A 20,287-nucleotide genomic window follows, 5' to 3' on the forward strand; every position below is an offset into this window, starting at 1 on the left:
AGTTAAGAGTAGTTTTGTTTTGTTTTGTTTTGTTTTACAAATTCTTTGGGGTTCTCTAGGCAGACAACATGTGACATGCCAAAAGAGAGAAGTGTGTTAATTTTTTTCCATGAGTATTTTATTTTATATTTCTGTTTTATTATGTTTAGGAGAAACACCATAAAATGTTGGATGGAAATTGAGAAAGCAGACACCCTTGCCTTGTTTCATTCTTATGGGGAAAGCATTTAGTTTTCTGCCATTAAACTTTATATTATCTGTAGGGTTTTTTGTAGCTGCCACTTATCAGAATAGAATTGGTAATATTAATTCTCTAAATGTTTGGTATATTTGCCAGTGAAGCATCTGGGAAATGGAAAATGAAAATTTTCACCTTGATTGGCTTGACTTAGGCATTTTGCCCAGTTTTGAAATTATCGTCATAGGCAGGTGATTATGCTGATAGGTTTAGACACAGGAAGCATGTGCCTTCCTGTAATGGAGTAGGTCTCACATAAAAGACTGAGACAAATTCAGCCACTAAAGGAGCTGACACGAAGCCTATAAAACATGCATTCTCTCCAGCAACACGAGTTCTCAAGCAATTCCAAGTGAGTTGAAGGAAGGTAGCTTGGATTTTTCAGTTGCCCATCAAAGCCACCAAAAAGTTCAAAAAAAGTTTTACAAAAATGCGTCTATGGCAAGCACAGTGGACTGAGGCTATGGGCTTTAGAATGCAAGTGTGTTTTATTGGACAAAATGAAAAAAGATAAATGAAGAGTAGAAACAAAAGAGCTTATTTCCTCTGTAAAATTTTCACTGATGTTGCAACAATGAGGACTCCTTCTCCTGGGGATACAAGGCTCCTAGGAAGGAATACGAAATGAAAAATAAAAAGACAAAATAACAGAAAACAAAATAACCTCAGAGATCTGAGATATGTTCTCATTCTTGGCTTTGTGTTATATCTTAATTTTTGTTGCTTTTATTTTTATTTTTTCACAGCAAGTTTTCTGGGAAAAGACACAGCTTTTTTCACAGTAATTTTGAAAATTATCTTTGAAAATAAACCATTGTCATGTAACTAAAGGCAGAATTTGGGAGCAAAATAGATAATTTAACTAAAAAATAATGGCAAAATTGAACAGAAAGAATTCCAAATCATAGGGTCTGGCATTACAGAAATAGATATGATTTCTGGCCATTATTTGGTCCTAATTAAAATGAACTGACCCAATGATTTTCAAGATTCACATACATAGTCTCATTCCTAAACATTTGTATGATGCTCTCTCATCTTCTACAGCAGATATGCAGCACACTAGGTATGAAATAAGATGCCACAGATAGCTAAGGCAAATACAATTGGGAGTGAGACACAACATTACGATACAAAATCACCGATATCTGTAGCTCATTAGAAATATTGTGCCCCTAATGATATAATGAATAAAGGTGACTCTTCCATAAAAAGCCAGAGACAAGGTCACAATATCACTGACTGTGAGGAAGATAGAAATATGACAATACCAAAGCAGGTAACGTTTTCTTTTCCCATTCCCAAGACTGCCAAATATCTAGCATGGATTATGGAGAGAAGAAAACAGTCTAGAGCATAGAACTGAGGACATGCTATAGAAAGAACTAGGTAAGTCGTAGAAGGCCTCAAAGACATAATAGATGGTCCTCAATGAAGAAAGTACAGGAAAAACAAAGTCCCAAGGAAGATAAACTCATCAGACAGGGATTGAAGACAGAAAAACACTTTAGATGTTCTCGTTCGGTTGTTTAGCTTGTGCCAGAAAAATTACATACTTGATACTGATTTTTAAAAAAATATTGAAATTGCTATGGGGGGGGGGGGAAATTGTCAGTGATTAATCAGCTTAAAATTCTGGAGTAAGAAACTAGATCCCTGAAGACTGGTGTCAGGCAAGTACTGTTTAATTTTAAAAAATAACATGAAAGGTAGATGTAAAATATTAAAAGCCAGTGACTTGGCACAAGTATTTAGCATAATGACTATTGCAGAGAAGTCATCAAAAAAAAACAAAACTGTTGAGTGACTAAATGAATTGGTACTTAAATAAAAGGCAAGAATCAATTAAAAACAGCACTGATTCATGAAAGATGAGTCAGGGCAAACTAAACTTACTACCATTTTTGAGAGAACTTGTTAAACTTAGAAATAGATACATACTTCTTACCTGGATTTGGCCAAAATCTCATGGTGCTATAAAATTCAAGATATAGAAATATGAGTTACATGACAGTACAATAATTTAATTCATAGCTGATTGCATAAATCATAAAGAATCAATGAATCAATGTCAAACTCGACAGACGTTCTTAATGATGCATTGGAGGGTCTTTTTAACCCTGTTTTATTCTACATTTTAATTAAACTGTGCTCTTATCACAGATAATAAGATACTGGATAGTTGTAAATGATGATAGAATCAAGATTCTCTAAGATATCTGGTAATTATGAGAGGAAGGGGTAGAAGGAAAGGAGGGAAGGAGCAAAGGAAGGAAGGAAAGGAAAAAGGAAGAAAAGAAGGAAAATAAATCCCATGTCTAATGTTTTTTTAACTGTGAATAAGAATTCATGTTGTCTTATTGGGCCCTCTTACTCTCCTGCATCTTACTTATCTCTTTCAGATGCCTGAGAAATACAGCAGCATGAATATAAATGATAACTAGACTTATGTACACTTTTCATTAATTTTTAAAATATGATCTGCTCCAATTTACTGTTTTTTTGGCTCACACTGATGATTTACCTTCTAAGGAACATGAGATAGACCCCTTCTCTTTCTTTTGATTAAAGTTGGAGCTAGGCTTAACAAGTCAGCTATTTGCTGTATTTCCTCTGGTGAGGCCTTCTTTCCTTGACATCTTAAAATCCAAATTTAACATCTTAATTAGAAGCATCCCCATCTCAATGCTGCCATCCTGAAATATAGATTTCCCTGGGATCATATCATAGCCCTTAATTTTGTTTATTTATTCATTCTTTTACTGATCAACCAAGTACCAACCTTGTTCTGGAAAATGTGAAATTAATTGGGTAGTTCTTGCCCTTCGTAAGATAATGCTTGATAAAGGTGAGCACCTAGAAACATTAGTAAGTAATTATAATATGATGAGGTGAGTTAAATAGTAGAGGTAAACATAGGAGTTATCAGGAAAAAGGGAGAGAAGGAGGGTCTAGGGGAAAGGCCATAAATGGAACAGCAAAATTTCTAATACATGTTGAAATTAAATAAAAAAAACTAATAGAAATGAAAGAACAAAACTGTAAAAATTAAAGGCCAAAGTGGGGCAAAGGGCTTTGTGGTGGTATAAAAAAAAGCATCCCATTCTCTTGGAGAGTTAAAGAATCAAATCCCCTTGGTTTCTTCTTCACAAAGCACTGAACTTGCAGACTACAGACCCAAAATCTTGGCCAGCACTCTCTCTAGTGGTGAACCTACCCTTCTGCAGTTTCTTAAGTTGTAAGAACATGAGTAGGATTATGTACAGGAAGGTACTAAGTACATAAACAAGTATTTAATAATTGGTTAATCTTTTAAGAATAAAGTACATCAATACAGTAAGGATATATCTCCAAGGAAGCAATTCCAACAAATCAAAATTGTATTTATAAGATCTCACCTCAGGAGAAGTGGCACCAAACAAAAAACAAACATGCAAAGATATTTAGGAACCTGGAAATCTACAAAACAGCCAAGAATGTTGAACAGGAGAGGCCTGATTTTGATACCCAGCTAATTTATTTGCCATGGATGCTGAAAAGTCATTTCAGCAATCTGTATCTTAGCTTCTTTAACTGATGCATTTGGGTTGGCCCTATGTCCCAGTTTGCCTGAGACAGTTTTAGCTTATGTCAGCTGTCAGGTAATTGTTAGTGACATCTTATTTCATTCCCTGAAGTGCCCATTTGGGTTACAAATTACATGGTAACCTTAGTCACATGGTCTAAAAGCAATGCTTTTTTACTTTTATGGAGAGAATTGAATAAGCACAGGGCAATAGTGTTGTCGAATGACCTAGGTGCTTGGTTCTTGCTTTGTGGGCTTTCACATGAAAACTTCCCTTTAGGCTTCATCTTACCAATGACTCTGATTAGTGCCTCTGTCTTCCATGTGTTATGTAAAGAATGAATGAAGAGGATATGAGTTGTGGATCGTCTCATAAAATTAGTAAAGTTGACTTTGCCTAGAAAATAGTAAATCTCTCCTGAATCACACATGTCTTTGCAAACTCTGACCTCTTGAAACCTTTACATTTATTTATTTTTTACATCTTTCACAAATAATCATGAAATATTGACATTTCTGCAAAAATCTAAAGACATATCAAAAGAAAATAAAACAAGGATAATGAATGCCCGGTGTTATAAATTTGGGTTAAGCTGGACATTCCCAGTGGCACACTCAGTTCCTCTAAAAACACAAATATGAAACAACTTTACTATTCTAATAATAATTGGAGGAGTAAATTATAGAATATCCATACAATGGAACACACTACGGTCACAAAAAAATCATAGTATAGAGCTATATTTATTGATATGGAAAATCACTCGTAACATATTATCAAGTGAAAAAAATGCAGTTGCTGAGAACAAGCAAATGCAATATTACGGTGAAATTATATAAAATTATATAATACATAGTTTGTATGTTTATGTGAATACAAAAATCTCTGAAATGCTCATCAGAATATTAATAGTGGTTATCTCTGGGTGGGATAATGTAAAAGTACTTGTACTTCCTTTCCATTTTTTAAGCAGCAGATATATTTTGTTTTAGTAAAAGCGGAAAATGTATGGTTTACATAAAATTACAAAAAGAATATTTCAAACTATAGTCTCTGAGGCTGGAGGAACCTATGTGCAGATGAAGAAAAGAGGAAAATAAAATAGCTGAATAGCCAGAAACTGCACACAGCTGGAACACTGGCCTCCGTCAACATTGGGTCTTTCGGTAGTTCCAGTTTTCATAGCCAACTTTACTCTCAACCGAGAAATAATCAGGAGACTCTAAATACTAACCCCAGAGTTCTTGCAGGTTCTGCCTCAAAGATGATCATCACAGCCCCTTGCCTCCTGGTAGTAATCTCCTGGAATAAACCTGTCTCATTGTGTGTTGGCTGGACTTGGTAATTCACTTCTAATGAACAGAATGAAGCCAAAGTGATGTGTGTGAGGAAGGGAGTTGACCATAAAGAACAGAATGGTATCACCTCTCTCCTTCTCCCCATCTCCCCCTCCTTCTCTCTTTATCTCTCTCTTTATCTCTTTAGTTTGGGGTGAGCTGACATGTCATGAAAACACTTCTTAGTGTAAGGACAGGCCTAGTGGGTGAGGATACGAGGTCTCTAGTTAACAGCCAGGGAGACCCTGGGACCTCTAACAACTCAGGTGACTGAAGCCCTAGCCAATAGCCTGATGCTCTTTCATGAGAGACACTGAAACAGAACCGCTCAGCTAGGTTCCTCCTGGGTTTATGACCTGCCAAAGCACAATGAGATTAAAAAATGTTTGTTGTCATTAACTGGTAAGTTTTTGGCATAACCTGTTACGAAGTGATGGATAACTAATGCATTCCCCAGCGCACTCAGACAAGATTTCTGCCTTGGAACCATCTGTAGCTTACATGCCAGTCTGCCTCCCTCCCCCACTGATAAAAGATTCTTTGAATTGGCTGGTATGTGTTGTTCACTATCAATCATATTTTTTGTTCCTGGCACTAAGTATCTAAGTTGGCTATCTAACACACGTGGCAGTTGATGTTGGTTGAAAGCTTGCCTGAAATTGGGATTCGAAATGCACCGCTTGTTCTGAGCTCTGACTGCTTTTCCCTCAGGGCAGTTTTCTCTAGCACTGGTCCACCATCCAAGTTCCTTGCACACATCTATTCACGCTGCTGATGACGCAGCGAGGAAAGCACATCTCTTCCTGGGATAAGAGCCTAAAGATTACATGGCACTTGTTAGTCATGGGAAATGATGATTTAGTATTGAATTCCAAAACAAATAGGAAAGTACTTCCATATTGGTTATGATGGATAATGGCTGTTGGACTTATTCTTTGTCTGGAAAAGCAACAACAATGACAAAAACTGGATAAAATATCTGAAAGTTTTCAGGCCTTGGTAACAGAGATTACAGGGCTGCAGTTCATAAGTGAAGTAAAAACACAACCGAGTAACAAAACAGAAGAGAAAACTAATGAACAGCAACACGATAGACCTACATCCAGTCACGTTAATATTTATATTACATGTAAATGAACTAAACATGCCAGTGAAAGGCAGATAGTATGAGGCTAAATAAATAAACAAGAGTTAAGACTGTGCTGTTTACGTGAAACAAACTTTAAAGAAAAAGACATATATAGCATAAAAGGATGGTAACAGATATATCTTGGAAATACTAATCTTAGGAAAGCTGGAGTGGCTATAGTAATATCAGACAATGTAGACTTTAATCTGATGAGTGTTAGCAGTGATATAGAGGAGAATTTTATAATGATAAAAGTGTCAACTTTTAAGTTGATATAAGAAATTTTAAATGCCTCTAATAATAGAGCTTTAAAATACATGAATAAGTACTAATAAAACTAAAAGCACTAATTTAAAAAATAACAATTGTGTCCTGGCTTGTGTGGCTCAGTGGACTGTGTGCTGGCCTGTGAACCAAAGGGTCACCGGTTCGATTCCCAGTCCAGGACACATGCTTGGGTTGCAAGCCAAGATCCCAGTAGGGGGCACATGAGAGGCAACCACACATTGATATTTCTCTCCCTCTCTTTCTCCCTCCCTTCCCCTCTCTAAAAAAAATAAATAAAACCTTTTAAAAATTAAAAAAAAATTGCAATTTGAGATTTTAACATTTTTCTCCTAGAAATTGATAGAAATAGTAGACAAAATATCGCTAAGGATCTAGAATAACTGAAAAACATTATCAAATGACTTAACCTAATTGATATTTATAGAGTATTCCCAAAGTGCAGCACATATAGTGCTTTCGAGTGTTTTAAAAATTCACCAAGGTAGACCATATCTTGAACCATGAAACAAGCGAACAAAATTTTAACAAAATAAATTATATTGAGCGTGTTTATATGAAATTGTAATGAAAACAATTTAAAATATCTGAAAAATACAGTCAAATATTTAGTAATTAGAAAAGTCTTCTAAATCATCCATGGATTAAAGAAATAATTTGTAATATTTAGTATTAAGTTAATACTAAATACAAAATAATAAAAGATAAAAACTTACTAAATAGAAAGATAAAGAAATATTAAATATAAAATAGTTGCTAATATTATACAATGGGTGTTTATGATAAAAGGGATAAAATGTGTAGGATTCAGCTAAGCACTGATTAGAAATAAACCTATAACCTCAAATAATTTTATAAGAGAAGAACATAGGTTTAAAATTATTCATCTAAGTTTAAACATGAAGAAGCTAGAAAAATAAGAGTACTAAATACAAGCTAAGTAGAAGGAAGGAAATAATGCAGAGATACATAAAAAGAAGAAGAAAGAAGAAAGTCAACAAAAGCAAAAAGTGATTCTTTGAAAAGAGCAGGAATATTAGTACTTTCCTAATGAGATGTATCAAAAAAGAAAGAAAGAAAAGAGACAAAATAAAAATTATCCATATCAGGAGTGAAGGAGAGGATCTGACCACCATGAAAAGAATCATAGGAGATTATTATGAAGCTCTTTATGCTAATAAACTCTTCAGTTAAAATAAATTGGAAGCTTTCTTTAAAGATACATATTACCAAAACTGTTTCAAGAAGAAATAGAAGATCTGAATAGCCCAATTTTTTTTAGAGAAGGTTAATTTTTATTAAATTTTCCACAAAGAAAATTCCAGGCATAGATGCCTTCATTGGTGAACTCTAGCAAGCATTTAAAGTACTATACATATTTTTCAGAAAATTGAGAAAGAAGCACTTTCAAACTCATTTTATGAGGCATGATTAAGACACCAAAACCAGACACATGACAAGAAACAAAAACTCAAGGCTGATATCTCTAATGAACAGACAGAAAACTTTTAACAAAATAATTATTAAAATTATTTTTATAATATATATAAATGGCAATACACTGGGATCAGGTCAGATTTATTCAAAACAAGCTATATTTGTTAAACTTTACCAAATAAATCGATATACTTCACCATTATTGACATAAAAATTATTTTTTTATTTAATCTTTGTTGTATTTTTTCCATTACCATTTAGCTTCCTTATACCCACCTTCCCCCAGCAATCACCACACACATAAAAATTCTACATAGTCATCCCCATAAATGTAAACAAATATTGATACAAACTAAGCATAAATAGACTTCTTTAGCCTGATAAAGGCCCTCTGTGATTAATCTATAGCTAACATTATATTTAATGGTGAAGACATAATCAAGTTTAAAAATCTCTATAAATGCAGAAGTATACCATATTCATGTTTTTTATATTAAGTGTATTGGCGTGACATTGATTAACAAAACCATACAGGCTTCAAGTGTACAATTCAACAAAACATCTGCATACTGCATCATGGATCCAATCACTCAAGTTAAAATCTTTTTCTATCCCTATTTATCTCCTTTTTGCCCTTTTCACATCTCACTGTTTCCCTCTGACTATTACTAAACTGCTGTCTGTGTCATATATGGAATATATCTATTCGTGTGTGTGTGTGTGTGTGTGTGTGTGTGTGTGTGTAAGCAAATAATAAACTTCTTTGGCTCAAACCCTTCACCTTTTTTTCCCTGTAGCTCCCAACTGCCCTCCCAACATGTTCTATGTATCTATGCTTCTATTTCTCTTTTGTTTATTAAATTATTTTGTTTATTAGATTCCACATTTAAGTGAAATCATATCGTACTTGTCCTTCTCTGACCGGCTTATTTCACTTAGCCTACTCTCCAGGTCTATCCATGCTGCTGCAAAAAGTAAGATTTTCTTCTTTTCTAAGGCTGAGTAGTAGTCCATTGTGTAAATGGACTACAGCATTTTTTAATCCACTCATCTACTGATGGGCACTTGGGCTGCTTTCAGATCTTGGATATTATAAATAATGCTGCAGTGAACAAGGCGTGCATATACTCTTTCAAATTAGTGTTTCATTTTTTTTCAGCTGTATTTCCAGAAGTGGAATTACAGGGTCAAAAAGAAGCCCCATTTTTATATTTTTGAGGAAACTCCATACTGTTTTCCACAGTGGCCACTCCAGTCTGCATTCCTATCAACAATATTCATGTTTTTGAAGAGCGAATATTTTATTTATTTTATTGTGTCAGTACTTCAAGAGGTTTAAACTATATTAAACAAATAAAAATAACATATTGTTGCAGTAATTTGTAAGTCAAATTCTCATGCCAAAACTTAGAATTGTCATCACTTAGAATTATCAAAATGATTTTATAAAAGAACAAAGTTGAATTCAATATAAATCTTCAGTAATTAAGAATGTGTGAACTGTGCATAAAGATAAATAAATAGATCATTGTAACAAATTACAGTTTCCACAAATACACCCATAATTATCTTTTATTAGTTCTCAAAAAAAGGCAACAAATCAATGAAAAATTTAATTATTTTAAATGCATTATGCAAAAGCAATTTGATATCTGTATGAAGTAAAATGAATATAAATCCCTATATTACACTTTATACAGAAATAAATTTTTATATACCAGACACTTGAAAAAGCTAATAATATAAAGATTCTAGAAGAAAATATAGAAGGAACATCTTTGTGACTGAGTGGCAAGAAAGGATTATTTTTGAGGACAGATCCAGAATATAATAAAAAAATAGTAAATTGAATTTTATAAAAAACTTCTCAATTCATCAAGGAACTCTCTTTAAGAAATGTAAAGGCAGGTCACAGACTGATAGATAACATCATTTGCACAGATATCTGAGAAATAATTTCTTCCAGAATAAAGAATTTCTACAATTAAAAAAAAGTTAAAAGGGAGATATATAATGGTCCATAACCACGTTTAAATTTGTTTCTAAAGTGGTAATCATTACTAGTCATCAAAGAAATGCAAATTTAAACCAGAGTAAGATACCCTGCCTGTATACAGGACTAGCTGAAACCACTACACAGTGTGGAGCCACCAGAACTCTTATACACTCCTTGTAGGAGTATAAAGTCGCACTGCAACCACTTCACAAATAATTTATGATAGTTTCTCACAAAGATAAATATACAACTATGCAATGATTGAAGTATCTCCCTCCTACATATATGTCCAAGAGAAATAAAAGAACATGTGCTATAACAAGACTTCTAAAGGAATGAGCAGAAGAGCTGATCATTCACAATAGGGAAAAGAAACTGAAAATAATTCCAATATTTATTAATAGGATAGTATATAAATCTATTGCGATTTATTTGTACAATAAAATACCACTCAGCAATATATACAAACAACTACTAATATATGAAGTGACATGAATGAATATTTTTAAAAAATCATGTCGAGCCAATTAAGTTCAGAACAAAAAGAGTATCTGTTGTAAGGGTTCGTGTGATTAGAGGCAAAACTTAATCTATGGTGGTAGAAATCAGAACAGCGGTTGTCTCTAAGTGGGAGGTACAGGTTGGGCTTCCTAGGGAGATGGCAGAGGGGGACTTGCTGGGTCGTTGCATATGTTCGCCATCCTGATCGGGGAGGGGGTTATATGAGCATATATAGCAATGTCCATTTAAGCCCTGAGTGTGTCACTGTATCTAACTGTGTTTGTCTGCTCAGGCTGCCGAAACAGAATTTTCATAGACTGTGAGTTTAAAGAACAGAACTTTATTTGCTCACGTTTCTGGAGGCTAGAAGTCCAGGGTAAAAAGCCATCAGGGTTGGTTTCTGGTGAGAGCTCTCCTCCTGGTTTGTAGACACCCGCCTTCTTCCTGGGTCCTCTCCTGTGTCCTCTTCTGTGCGCATGTAGGGAGAGGGCTGGGGCCTCTCTCTCTTCTAAGGATACCAGTTCCAGCGAATCAGGACCTCATCCTTATGACCTTATTTAACTTTAATTCACTCCTTGCCGTCCCTATTTCTGAATATAGTTCCATTGGTCTCCGTGGGGTGTTGGGCTTCAACATATAAATGGGGGGGAGGGGGCAGTGATTTCCTCCATAACAACTTACAGACTTAAAAAAAGAAAAAGAAACTTAAAAAGAAAAAGACTAGAAAAAATTGTATTTATTTTTGGGGGAAATTTTTATGTCTAGTGATATAAAGACTTCATAATATTCAGGGTCACATTTTTTATAAACAAGTATAATAAAAAATGTTCTGAAGTATTACTCAAAGGAAGCTGATGTAATAGCCTGAAATTCAGCACAAGTGAGCTGTGTTGCCTACCTAGGCCCTACTGGCAATAATATTTAGTTAGGAAAGAGATCAAGTATGAGGTAGCTTCCTCCCAAATAAGGCTTTTGATTTGGCTAGGCTAATGCAAAGCCACATCTACCACCATAAATAATAATTCTCTCTAATCTATTTGTCCTTCTGACACATTAGTGTAATTTCCCAAGATTCCACATCAATCAGCCACCTCCATGTATTACACATGTGACAAATTACTATTTGATAAAATCCCATTCAATGCTAGAGTCAAAGCTGCATAAGAAATAAGCTCTTGAGGGCTGAACAAATTTGAGAAATTCAAAATATTACCATTTTTTTTTTTTGCTTCTTCTTCATAGGGATCCCTGTAGAGATCCACGGGGCACGCCTTCCCAGGATCCCCACCATGAACACCTGGGCTACCCCTGAAAAGCGCAAGATTTTTTCTTCCATTTTGCTCTGAATGCATCTTGAGCACATTCTCTGTTTCCAAGCACTGTGGTGGGTGCTAGGGATTAGAGACGAATACGTTTTCTGCCATGAGAACATTCATGTCTAACACAGATTATTCTTTGAGGTGCGGTGGGTGCTTGGGGAAACAAGGAGATGACACTCTGCCTGGGGCTGACAAGGAGAGCAGGTGTTGAGCTTTGGCTCTTAAAGTGAATTATAATTTGCTGGTAGAGACATAGTGAAGATTTCCAGGCACCAGGAAGGGCATGAAATACTGCACAGCTTGGAGAGAGTGTGGCATATGTCCTAGAACTTAGTGGATCCATATGTCTTGGTGGCAGAGAAGAAAATACAGGAGAAGAAAGGTAGGTTAGAATAGCACTTGCAGCCCAGTTCGCCAACGAGTTGGAATCCCAAAGCAAAGAGAAACAATGGAGTCTTCACATTGCTGGCAGCGGGGGGGGGGGGGCCCACACAGGGAGCTGTGCAGTCTCCAGTGGGAATTAACTGAGACGGGTCTTAATGGGTGCCATTTAATTAAAAATGCTATACCAGCCTCATGGGCAGTTAATTCTTTTGTAAGTTAGTTCCACTTTTAGGTGAGATTAAATAATAGCTCTCCTTTGCATTGAGATTACAGGCTGACCTGGATCCATTTCACATGCAAATTATATATAGTTAACATTGCTAGGTGCTATGGCTGAGTGATCTCACGTTTAAGGTCTATTACATAGCCTTGCTAAAGCTGCCTAGACAATTTAGGGGTAAAGTCAATTGCTAATGAGTTCAGTTCCTTTTTTTTTTTCTTTTCAGTCGGTTTTCTCTTACATAATTAGCCATCCAATCATTCCAACTACAAATTCCAAACCTAGATCTGCTGGTTGCCTCACATTCTCTAGAGCTACCTGTTAACAGTTCAAAGTCCATGTGCCCAGGGCTACAAATATGCAAAATGTCAGGCTTTGAGGTAAGGATTGGTTTATTGATTGAGAAAACACCCGCTCCAGAAAATGGGGGCCTTTGAGGTTCCTCAAATCCATCTTCTGAGATCCCGGAATCCAGGCTTCTCTGTCATGGAAGGGAGACCGGGAGGGAGAAGAGATGACTGAGCACCACAGACACCTGGGAGCAAACAGGAATCCAAGGAAGAGCAGAGCCCTCTAAATATCTTTGTTTCCCCTCGGATGTCCCCTGCTAATCTGAGTCCAGTCTTGAGGCTCCTGCAAATCTTTGATAAATATTAATTATTTTGTACATATTTCCCTACCTCTTTTGTAGAGATGCATTCTGGCAAAGGGCAGTCCTTCCAAAAACTTAAGCCTCCAGCAGACTCCCTCCCATAATTAACATGTCTGTAGCAGAAGCTATTAGCCTGCAGGGAAAAGTGCAGGCTGGAATTAAGACAGAGTCAAAGAGACCCAGCACCTCATTCTGGTGCAGGACCGCAGGCATTTTCTCCCTGGCTCTCTACAAAAGCAACCAAATTAGGATCACTGTTTCTCTTTTAAGAGAAAGACACCAAGGCTGGGAGAATTTTAGTTGCTCGCCTGAGGTCACACAAGGACTATATAGGCCACTCCAACGGGAGTCTGAGGCTTTCTTGTCTGTGTAATACTGGGTCCCGAAAATAAAGATGCAAGCAGTCAAATCCTGTAAACACAAAGGTGTGAAGTAATTCGGATTCTTCACTATGGTGCTCACTTTATCTTGGAGACAACTCTCCTAACACCTCCTTATTGATCATTTCATACTGAGCAGGAGTGAAACAAAGTCTACTCTCCTCGGCAGGGATGTTTCTGTCTGGCCCTTGCCCGTGCTGCGGCCTTACCCTGCCCCCTTCCTGGCGTGTGCTAGCATGACGCGGAATGACTGGTGGCTCCAAACCACGGCCATGCCCTGTGTCTGCTGCACTATCCCCCGACGCCCCATCATCTTGTCTCCTGCCTCCTGATGAAGATATACTGTTTGTGGTTACTCAGGTGATACAGCAACTTACTAACGAGACACTTTGGATTCTTATTCTGTCCTGGTATAGTGGTGGCAGCTGAGCTCTTGTTGGGGTGACCTGTAGGCCCAGTTTGCCAGGAACTAGGAGGCTCCCAGGCTAGACTTTCAGTGTTAAAAGTGGACTAGACTCCTGGGTCTAGAGAAACAAGCCAGCTCCCCAGTGACCCTTCTCTCATCCTTGGGGATTCATATCTTGCCTCCTTGGTCCTTATCTCCACAATTCTCCCATGTCTTAAAATAATTGTTTACAGAATGTCCACCTTCCAAAAAGACTGAAGTCTCCTGGGGCGTGGGCAGAGGGCGTGGACCTTGATTTACTCCCCAGGCTCCCGGTTCTCAGCTTGGCACATAGCGAGTGCACTTTTAATGTCTGACAAACGATCTTGCAGGAGGAACCTTGCCTTTCCCCAAAGGACGCAGGAATCGAGTGGCAGGTGTTCTAATAGGGCTGGAGCACACAGTGCGCGGGAATACTGCAGGCCCTTTCCTTCACTCTGACTTGCGGCATTCCCTGAGTCCCTAAAACTTCTTTAAGAAAGTGCGTGGTGGCAGGATCAATTCAGGCAGCTATGTAAAAGAGATAAGCCTAAAAGGGATGCAAAGTGGAAGGAATGTAAGAGAAGAATTACAATGAAGATCAGGGGCGGTGTGTGTAGGGGAATATAGAATAATGAATCTTAAAATTAATGTTTTTTTTTAATTCAAAATACATGGCTATTACAATACAATGATTCTTAAGAATGAAATGGCTAAATCCAGCCACACAAAAAATGGCACCTTGCTCCAAAAATTTTACAGGTAAGTTCTAGCAAATAATTAAGAGCTAAAGAGAAATGATAAATAAAAATTGTATGGCAAGCTCACTTGTTATACAACAAAATATTAGCTAATTTATTTAGTGATATATGAACAAAATCAAAATTGACTTGGTTGTCTTCAGGAATACTGGTATGGTTTCATAGTAGAAAATATTTTAAAATAACTTACCTCATGACTTCATTAAAGGAGATGCCCCATAAAGTCTCTTTAATAGGTTCAGGGAAAAAAAGTTCACTAAATTAAATAATTGAAAAGAAACTAATAGAAAACATGAAACCTTGAGAAAAAAATACATCCCTTTGTCTTCGCAGTGTAGCTCACGAGCATCAGCGCTTGCCTTGCCGCCCCTTGAGGAGACTGAGCAACTTGCCAGGAGCTGGTTCTGCATCATTTTTGCATCTTCACCACCAAGCACTGCTCCTGGCAGACACGTTGCACAGCCGGCGTGCACTAAATAATTAAAAGAATTAACTCTGCAGGGAAAATCTACTAACTCCTAGCAGGTGTGACCGGTCCTGTGCCGGATACTATGCTGCATCCCCTTCAGTGGTGTAGCAGTGGTCAACTACCGTGTTGCTCAGGGCTTTAGGATGAAACAATACAAGCTGTTTCAGTGCATTCGGTGGCTCTAACAAAATACCATGGGCTGGTGGCATAAACAGCAAACACATTCCTCATAGTTCTGGAAGTTAGAAAGCCCAAAATCAAGGTTCAAGGTGAGGACTTTCCCTAGCATGCAGATGCCTTTCTTTGTGATAGCCTCACGTAGCCTAGGGCAGAGAGAAGGAGGGGGAGAGAGAAAGCTATCTGGTGTCTGTTCTTACAAAGACACTAATCCTATCATGAGAAGTCTACCCTCCAGACCTAATTGCCTCCCAAAGGCCACACCTCCTCATACCACCCCATTGAAGATAGGGTTCAACATATGAATTGGGGGTTGAGGGAGACTTGCAGTCCAGAACCCAAGACAACTAGAGCTACTTGAAGCAGGAAAAAAGAAGTATTTACTGAAAAGATAGGGAGAAGATAGGAAAGGCTGGAGAACCACACTCAGAAAATGGTAGAGACAAGGGAAGTGCATGGGTCAGAACTGTGGAGCAGGTAGAGCTACAGGACTAGTCTAGGGGGAACCTGGGTTCAGTAGCCCTGCTACCTCTTTGCATGAGGACCCCTGCTGCGCTGTGGGCTACCCATGGCGGCCCTGCTCAGCCGCAGCCTGCTGCGCACCAGACAACATAATTCTTCTCTCCCGTCACTGATCTCAGATACAGATAATCTGGGCTGGTGAGTGAGTCTGCAGACCTTCACCCTCATTTTCCTGGGAGTTTGGAAAGTTAGATCTGGGTCCCTATTAACCTATGATGACAGGCAGGGATTACGTAGACACAGGCCAGGGCTTTGGGTTCTGGCAAGCAATGCAACGCCAGACATCCACTGCACAACCCTTCACCTTTGGACCCCTGGAGCCTTATTCTCCCTCTGGCTCACAGGGTCTAGAGAAGGGGAAAGGGTTTTCAGATTCCTCTTAAACATCTGGCCCCAGCAGCAAGTGGCTCAAAGCCCAGAGGGCTCTCAACATGGGTGGTAATTCCCTTCAGGAAACATCGGGAAATGTGTGCAAACTATTTTCTTTTTCATTAATTCTAAAATTTCACAGGGTGAGAAGGAGAAGTGAAATGGCCCTCAGTACGCAGAACACTCCATGTAACAAAAAACCGCGCCCTTCACCTGGCCACACAGCCCTAAGGAGCGCTGGGCCTCGGCCTCTCTAGGGGCGGCTGCTTCTGCTTGGCTGCTGCCACACTGTGCACGGGGGCCTACAGCCGGGCAAACTGGGCCCTTGGAGATTTCAGAAACAAATTTGGCTATCTGCGCTGGGGAAGATGGGAGCGTAGACTGACCTGAAAATATTCCAACCATAGAGTAAAATGTGGACCTGGAGTCTGGCTGATTGCACTTGAATTTCTCTTGGACTGAGGCGACCCTGTCAGGCCTCAGGCCTCTGGAGCCCCAGAGCTTAACCTAACGCATGTGTTAGGGGAAACTTCACCTGCATCTGGGCTCATGAGCACTTTCATTTCCTGTTCTTCCTAATGCCATTTCTTGTGCGTGTGTGTGTGTGAACACAATACATCCTCTAGATATTATGTTTCTAGAAAGATTTTATTCAATACAGTTCTTTTACATGCCATGTACTTTAAAGCACTAATGGTCATTTGTCTAAAATTGTGGCCAATTTTAGTGACCATATTATTTACTCTGAATAAACATACATACATATTTTTGTATATAAAACATACATATAAACCCTCCTGATATGTACGACCTTTAATCTTAGCATGTAAGAGTTTCCATCGTATTGTTTATGGAATTGTAAAGGACTGAAATTCTTAGTTATAAGTTTCAACACCTTTTTCTCTATAAAAGTAAAAAAAAGTCATTACAAGAATCACCAGAGTTTGCACAGTGCTTGGTGGAGTTTGAAACAGTCCAGGTCTTACACACCTATGGGGTAGCTGATGCTAATGATGCAGCTGAGGGTCACAGAGCGGACGTCATTAGAGCAGAGCGAAGCATCTTACGCCAACCGGAGCAAAGGTGAGAGCAGGTCACCTTGTGTCTTTCAAACCTTTGTTCAGCACAGCACAGCACCTGTTCCCACTGAACCTTATTTAGGAAACCCTGTACCTCCTTCCTATGCAGAAAATTCAGTTTTTCCTTCCTATTTAGGGGAAGAGAACCCTCAAGAATGTTTATTCTTTTTCTGCCCTTTTCTACCTCCCTTTCCCCTCTGGTAACCACGTTTTGTTTTGTTTTTGTCTGTGTCTACGAGTTTTTAGTTGTTTCAAGGGGATCAAATAGATGGTGATGGAGACTTGACTTTGAGTGGTAAACATACTACGCAATATGCAGATGGTGTAGCATAGAAGTGTACACTTGAAACCTGTATAATTTTATTAACCAAATGTCACCTTAATACATTTACTAACATTTAAAAAATAAGAATTTGTTTCAAAAAAAGTTGATTTGTAATTCATTGGCTATTGTTAAACTGGAGGTGGAAAAATCACCATAAAAACCACCATATAATTAGGTCAGGAAAAAATAGTTGTTTCTCTCCTCCCTGTTGCACATATATACTTCTTACTGGACAGATACCCGCTGTGAAATGAGAACATTTACGTAAACAACACAGATGACAGATGTAGAACGTCACAGGGCAGCCGTGGCCACATGGGTGTGCAGAGGGCGCAGGGAGCCGCCTCCCTGTCTGCTGAGCTCTTGAGCCAGTGGCGCCTTGAACGACACAAGGACGGAGGATGCTGGGAGGGGGCACCGTAGCTTTATCGACCTAACTTTCCAGTAACAGGATCTCAGGCTCCTTACAGACACGATTGCAGTATGTAATGGACAGTGAATTAAGATCTTGTTCTCATTGAAGCGATGGCACTAGCTGTGGCTTTTCCATATCCAAGTGGCACATGTAAAACCTGCCAGCGCTTACATCGGCCTGGTTTACATCACTAAGGGTCTGATCTCTTCAATGGGCTAATCATATATTTAAGTGCTGAACTTCTCTACAGAGTGTCTAGGTATAAAACATTAGCAAAAAAAGAAAAAAGAAAAAAAAAACAAGAGCAACCACACAACTCATCACTCTTGTAGTTCCTATGTTTCTCGGTGTCAACATTTTAGTAGTTATCACCATTTTTAGACATAAAGCAATTTTTATATATTTGACCCTAAAATGTATATATGTGTGTGTGTGTATAAAACTATTATTATTAGTTATTATTATTCTCACATTATAAATATAACAGAGACTGGTGACAGTAAATTGTCTTGTCTGATGTAACTCAGCTTGTAAACAGCAGGGATGGAATTCAACTCCACCCCTCTGACTCCGCATTCCGAGTTATTCAGAATCACTGGTGCTGGCTGAGCCACAGTGCATCATGATTTTACCAGAATATGAGGTAACCCGCCCCTGACCTTCCTTGTCAGTTTTCCTTTTCACTCAAAATATACTTCCAGAAATGTAGAGCCCTTCCCTGTGCCATGTCCTCAGGTGACCTTAGTTGTCTTGTTCTGTGCCAATGGCTTAACTCATTCTAGTTCTAGTGCTGTTCTATGTGGCTGGCTGCAAATGCCCATTTTGTGTGTCTGGATAACATTGTCGTTAATTTTCCAGAAGTCCCTAAATGTCATCTCTGGTATTTACAAGTTTGGAGGAATAAAAATAGCAGGACTTATGCTTTAAGTGTAACATAAAATTCAGTTCTTAGTTCTAAGCATATGGTAATCATGAAATAAATCTTATTTTTAAAACTGTCTTTATCTTTTAAATTAGAGATTTTGGTCCAAAGAAAACATACATAATAGTCCCAGGGAACAGAGGAGCAAGGTATTCAGTCATATAAATCTCTTCCAAATTTATGGAGAAAGCTAAGTAAAATTTTAGAATTTTCTCTATTTTGGGATTTTTCTTCCCTCATATCTTTCTGATAAGTTTAGCTCCGATAACACATTAACTGAATGTACAAACGGAATGTGCCTGGAGTGAGTAAGCAGACATCATCAACAACAAAAACCGTAGAAAACTTCATCCAAACTATGTCCTCCCACAACCTTCTCCCTAGATCCTGTTACAACATTATGATTTTCATATTTCATTCCTGTCTCATAATCACACTTTATGATAGTCAACACATTTTATATGATTAACTTACATATATGATGAAATCATTATATCTTAGAATTCTAAGGACACCCTGATTACCAAGAGCAACTATCTCATGAATGAGTTCATGGTTCACCGAACGAGATATTGACGGCTTCCCATGGCAACAGTGGTTTATAGTATGCAGTGTGCTTTTTGAAATCAGTGTTGTCCTAACAGTCAGTTATGATAATCCCCACACGCACAAATTGAAAAAGTTTTAATGGCACTCAGAAGATTTTCAGCAGGACAAAACTTGAGAGGAGGGAAAGCAGACGCTGAAGAATTTTCTTTGTTCATTCTTTGCAAATCATGGGGCACCAAATCAACTCCATGTTGTTAGCTATATTGAAAACACTCATAAAAACGTGTATTCTCAACCTGTTGCTCAGGAGGGACTTACGAGTGTGTATTCTATGCCACGTGCACTCATTCTAAGTAGCTCTTGTGGTCTAGGTAGTGTGTGATGTGCAGCAAACATTCAGTTAAGATGTAAAGAGTTCAAGTCCTTCGATATTAGCATCTGCTATCCCATCCTATGCAAGCGTGGAGAGAAAGTGAGGGAGAGGCATTAAGCTCTCAGCTTCAAGGGAAATGCGGATGACAGAGACATCAGGGAGGATGGAAGGGTAAAGATGGGAAGCAGAGGAACCAGATATAGGTGATCTTAGTAAGAAAAATATAATAAAGGTCTGAGCAGAATCAGTGGGAGTGGACTTGGAAAAGTAGGAGCAGATTTGAATGTTTTAGAGAATAAAAGCAACACATTTTATGCCAGATATAATGTGGAACATTTTGGTGTAACTCCCTTAGTACGGAAGAGGGAGGAGTCTGTGAGAAAGGAAAGCAGGGTTTGAGACAACTGATTCTGAGGTGCCTGGGGAACATAAGGTAGAACTAAATACAGAGAAACGAC

Source organism: Pteronotus mesoamericanus, unplaced genomic scaffold (assembly GCF_021234165.1).
Source record: "Pteronotus mesoamericanus isolate MK-2021 breed Mesoamerican mustached bat unplaced genomic scaffold, CSHL_Meso_final contig_68, whole genome shotgun sequence".
In the NCBI taxonomy this organism is placed as follows: Eukaryota; Metazoa; Chordata; class Mammalia; order Chiroptera; family Mormoopidae; genus Pteronotus; species Pteronotus mesoamericanus.